Source organism: Salvelinus sp. IW2-2015, unplaced genomic scaffold (assembly GCF_002910315.2).
Source record: "Salvelinus sp. IW2-2015 unplaced genomic scaffold, ASM291031v2 Un_scaffold2063, whole genome shotgun sequence".
NCBI lineage: Eukaryota > Metazoa > Chordata > Actinopteri > Salmoniformes > Salmonidae > Salvelinus > Salvelinus sp. IW2-2015.
The window spans coordinates 231,955-237,912 of NW_019943406.1; the positions used below are offsets into that span (position 1 = coordinate 231,955).

A 5,958-nucleotide genomic window follows, 5' to 3' on the forward strand; every position below is an offset into this window, starting at 1 on the left:
GTGTGTCACACACTGTCTCTTCTTCTCTCTTTCTCCTGCTCCATACCAGGACATTTCTGGCAAACCCGTATTGAACAAACACAGCTAGCTCATAACATTCTAATAACCATATGTTTATTAGAGCTTGTTGAGAGTGTGGTTTTCCAATAGTTATTTTGCATACAACCTTTCTACAACGTTCTGGGAACGGTCTGGGAACGGTTTCAGGATAGTTGCTTGGCTTTGGAACATTCTCAGCACATTTAAGGAACTTGACAAAATAAATTATTTTCTTTGTATTTCATTACGTTAACAGAACCTTTCCTGAAAGTTCAAACATGGTTACATTTAATAACAATTTTGGTTGTGTTCTAGGAACTTTCTCAACTGGTTTGACATTGGGAATGTTCTCAAATAGTTCAGAGAATGTTAAGAAAACCACGTTCTCCTGTGGGAATTTCAATACTTCAGCATAACGTTTCCACCAGGTTTCTTCACGGTTAATGGTACACTGGAGGAAGTAGTGGAGGAGAACCAATACCCACAAGTCGTTTCAAGCTGCAGTAGAGATTTAAGCTAAGACTGCGCTGAGCGCACAAATCCTTATTCCATATTTTATCAGCTGCTGTACAGGCCAGTTTTCCTCTGTGTGTTACGGTAATAACTGTCCCCTTGCTGGTTACGGATCAGGGGAAGGTAATCATCGCTACACACAGAGCCTCTAGGTCCTCTGGCAGAGCGACAGGACCCCAGGGAGGTGGTGGAGGGAAAGGTCAGTTTCAGAGCAGTTTGACAGGCCAACACACCACTCACACAGACACACACACAAACACATTTGCGCGCACACACACACACACACACACATACACACACACACGCACGTACACACACACACACAGATAGCAGGTCCACTAGGACTCACTCACTCACTGACCTATAAAAAGTCAATAGACACCGGCTGCCACTCAGGCGGCGTACCAACACACACACAGAACACCATGGCTTTGGACAATGTTTAAGAAATGCACCTGTTCTTCCTTCCATGGACCCTTTCTTCTTTCCTTCCTTCCTAACACCCTGAAAGCAGAGAGAACCAACGTCTTCTAATGCTTCCAGTTATATCTAATGTCTGATCGTTGATGAGGGGTTTTCAACGGCATGTATCCAGTCTACAGTGTAATACTTCCTCTTGGAAAGACAATGTAGTTGTGCTCTAGAGTTGTATTCTAGAGTTGTGCCCTAGAGTTGTGCCCTAGAGTTGTGCCCTAGAGTTGTATTCTAGAGTTGTGCCCTAGAGTTGTTGTCCCTAGAGTTGTGCCATTGTACAATATTAAAAAAATATAAATAAAGAAGATTCCACTAAAGGAAAACCCCAACTAAAAGCCAGCACATGAGCCTGGCCTTAAAACAACACTGTCTTCTGTGAAGGCACCAAGCCTTCCTGTAGATTAAGGACGAGTTATCATTTCCCCTTCTCCACCCACACACGCTACACACACACACACACACACACACACACACACACACACACACACACACACACACACACACAACACACACCACCACACACGCTACACACACACAGCTTGCCTTTCCCCCTTCGCAGCCTCTCGTCTTAACCGCTTCTGCAGGACAGCAGGCGGGTGGCCAAGATGCTAAATCCCTCAGCCCCATTAACCCTGAAATCCTCACCCCCATTAACACTATCTCCATGGAGGTCTACTGAGGCCTGGGAGTCTGGGCTAAGGTTTGTTCCATCTAGTCTCCCTTCTCCCTGGAACAACCTTAGCCCAGCTCCCTTCTCCCTGGAACAAACCTTAGCCCAGGCTCCTTCTCCCTGGAACAAACCTCATAGCGCAGGCTCCCTGCTCCCCTGCGAACAAACCTTAGGCCCAGCTCCCTTCTCCCTGGAACAAACTCTTAGCCGAGCTCCCTTCTCCCTGGCACAACAACCTTAAGCCCAGGTCTCCCTTTCTCCCATGGAACAAAACCTTAGCCAGTCTCCCTTCTCTGGAAAAACTTAGGCCCAGCTCCCTTTCTCCCTGTGTGTGTGGTTGTGAGTTACCTATGCGACCTGGCACATATCCCCCATACCACCCACCTACCACCTCCCACTACTCACAACTACCCCCAGCTAGAGGCCCTGGAGCCTATCCTCCCATACACCCCACCTCCCATACCCCAAAATAGAGGCCCTGGGGCCTATCCTCCATACCACCCACCTCCCATACCCCCAGTAGAGGTCCTTTCTGTGGGCAGGAGACATCAAAGGGCCTGGGGAAGTGAAGGAAGCAGCAGGGAGGAGAACACATTCTCACATATACATCACTACTGAGTCTGCTGATCTGTGATGGAGAATACCAAGAGGCTATAGGCTAACAGGATAACAGGGCTAATAGGTCTAACAGGCTAACAGACTATGGGCTAACAGGCTAACTGCCCTAGGCGCATATAACACGGCTTAAGGGCTAAACAGGCTAACAGGCAGCCAGGCAGAGAGAAAAGAAAAGTTTGTTGTGTCAGTGGGAATTTCATGAATAAGAGAACTCTTTCCTCACACACACACACACACACACACCACACACACACCACACACCCACACACACAACACACACACACACCACACCACACACACACACACCACACACACACACACACACACACACACACCACAACACCACACACCACATATACCACAGGAACCGGTATTAACCGGCTTGGCCGTAAAAAAATGGAAAAGACAATAATTGTCCGGCAGAAGAATTTTAAATCCCATTGTGAAATGGAAATGCCTAGTTCATGCCCCATTCAGGATGCCCATGTCTATTTCATTGTTGGAATACTAGTCGACGTAAAATACATTGACATGTCGTCTGCTTATCAGTCTGTAGGCTTAATTAGCATCATTTAGTGGAATTAATTGGGCATGTGTGTATATTCGTTATGTATCTTACTTCTCACACGCTCACGGCACTACAGATACAGAGACTTTGAGCAGAAAATCTGTGTCAGAACAGCATGGGAGCTGCTGCTACGCATCTCAAAAGCATGCATAGGCAACGGTAAGGCAGGCCTCGATCAGCACGTCTCACACCACTTTCAAATGAGCTGGAGGCCAGTATGCATTTGAAAACATACTACTTCATTGTTGGAACCTGAACTTTTACTACATATTATGAGGTTAAAGACTCTATTATGACTTGCTTCCAATATCCTTAGCCTAATCAGACAATCCGTATTTTTATAAACTTTTATTTCTTGTTCAGTAGCATAAGGCACAATCTGAGTCATATTAGCAACCCATCATAGTTGATGCAGCTTAAGCCATGCTTAGTTTGATGCAGCTTGAGCCATCAGTTGCATGCAGCATAGTGAGCCATGCTAGTTGATGCAGCACTATGATGCTGCGGCATGCTAGTTGATACTGCGAGCCATAGATCGAGCAGTGCTAGTTGATGCGAGCATAGAGCCGATGACTAGTTTTTGATCGAGCTTTAGAGCCATGCTAGTTGATGCAACTTGAGAGCCATGCTAGTTATGCATTTGGCAAGTTGTGCACTAGAGCCATGCTAGTTTTATAGAGATGCAGTCTATGGTGAGAGCTCTGATGCAGCAATAGTAGGCATGCTAGTGAGCGCTTAGAGCCAGAGTATGATGCACAAGATGCTAGTGACTGCAGATAGAGCCAGATGACTATTGATGCACGCATAACGCTATGGCTAGTTATGCAGCTTATGAGCATGCTAGTTGATATGCCAGCTAGAGTTAGAGCCATGCTGAGTTGATGCAGCATAGACCATCTTAGTTGACTTCAACATAGAGCCTATGCTAGTCCTAATAGGCAAGCTTAGAGCGCATGTAGTTTGACATTCGCAGATCGAGCCCATTCTAGTATGAAGACTAGCAGCATAGAGCCAATAGCTAGTTGATGCAGGCATAGAGCGACCCCCTTCTTTTAGTTACAATTGGCGTAACTGATCATTTGCGAATCTCTCTCACATGAAGCGACCGCTCGCTTTCGGACCAACAGTGTTTCCAGCTAATTGCAGTAAGAACGATACATTCGCTGCACTACAACGTGAATTTAATACTAGTTATAATACATTTTTAAGCTAAGTTCTGGTGATTCCCTGACAGGTAGACTGTCATGGTCCTAGACGTGTTTGGCCTCAAGTAACTCCAAAGAGGTGTGGCTGGACTTGAATCCCAAGATGACAAGTAAAAATCTGTAGTTTGACGCCTAGATCTATAAGGCAGTTCCCCCACCTGTCCCCCGTGGCTGGGTCATGTAAAATAGAATTGATCTTAAATAGATTGCTTAGTTAAATAAATACATCTCTATTTGCTTTTTTAAGTATTACATTTGTTTTAACGCTTAGCCTAGAGTTTTTACTACTGGTTGTATGATTTGGGAATCTATTCATCCCACAACTGTCCCAGGTGTTCGGTAATAGGCTCTCTTTCTCGACAAGGCCCTGAACAATAATAGTCAACTTCCTCTACCTCATGGGATGGTAGATTGATAGCCTAGTGCTTTTGCTGTTCGTACTCGTCTTATATGGCTGAGGAAAAGGAATGTGGCCTCGTTATCTACACGCTTCAAAATAGAGACCGCGTCAAACTCGTCCCCTGAGGTGCCCAACCGCGGATAAACATTTGCGCACTAAACACACATCGCCGGCCCACGCACGCACCACACACACAGACACCACACACACACACACACACATACTCACCCACTCACCACACACTACCAACACACACCACACACATCACACAGCCAACAAGCCCACACACACACACATCACAGCACACACACACACACACACACCCCCCCAAAAACCCAAAACCAAAAACCTGACCCACCAAAAACCACACACCAAACCCCAACTCCCCGCTGACGACTCTACACACACACGCTACATCACACCTACATTACACTGACCATTGTTTTTCAATGGATTTGTGGTAACTATTGTAGTGTCCTGTGTCTGTAGGCCGTAGCTGCGTGGGTGTCGTTATGGCTTCCTTCTCTATGAAGGTGGCTGTGCTCTACGTACTATTCTCGATCCTCGTTCAGTTTTCACGAGCCCACCCCGATACACATACAAGGTTAAAAGCAAGTGATAAAACGACTTGGCTATGAAGGAAACCTTTGATTTGATTCTAAAGAACAATATAATCATGTAGAATCCTCCAGACAACATCTGCCTTAGAATGTCTACTCTCACACTTGATATCAAATAAGATCCTATAGTCCCCTGATTACGGTCCCCATTAGATCCAGACGTTCTGTACTAAGCCCTACAGATCTCCTACCACCTCCTTAGGCCTAGCACGTACTCCTCCTGACGACGAACTCTGTGAAGTTTGGCCTGCGGATCTCTTCTCATGAAGTGATGACCTGGCGGCAACGCACCAACACCGGGAGGGATCAAATCAATAGAGATATCATACATAACCACAGGACGCCGACAGAGAGCAATACCACTAGCTGCTACGGTACGACTAATAAAGTTGCGCCAATCCCAGGTGAACCTAGGAACATCATCGGGGAGTTCTGTTTCTTCAAAGCCTATGTCCCAAGCATAGAAGTGATAATGGTGTGTTTGTGTATTATGTGCGTGTTGTTTATGGTTGGTTGTGTGGATAGATTGTATTGTTAGGTGGGGTATTTTATGTTGTGTGTGTGTGTGTGTTTGTGTATTATGTCGCGGTCTGTATTATGTTGTGTTTGTGTTGTGTGTCTTGTGTGTATATATGTGTGGTGCGGCCCTGTATTATGTTGTTTGTGTGTCGTTTGTTGTTTTGTCTTATGTTGTGTGAAGTATTATGGTTGTTGTGTGTGTGTGCATCTGCTGTGTAGTCTTTTTGTATATGTGTGTGTGTGTGTGTGGTTTGGTGCTGTGTGTGTGTTGTGTCGGTGCGGATAGTGTGTGTGTGTGGTGTGGTGGTGCTGATGTTCGTGTGTGTTCAGTG

General features: G+C 45.8%; 1 pseudogene; it reads right to left on the bottom strand.

Annotated features, from left to right (window-relative positions):
* The window catches only part of LOC112072858 (glutamate receptor 1-like), a 98,138-nt pseudogene that overhangs the window by 83,666 nt on the left and 8,514 nt on the right, over positions 1-5,958 (bottom strand).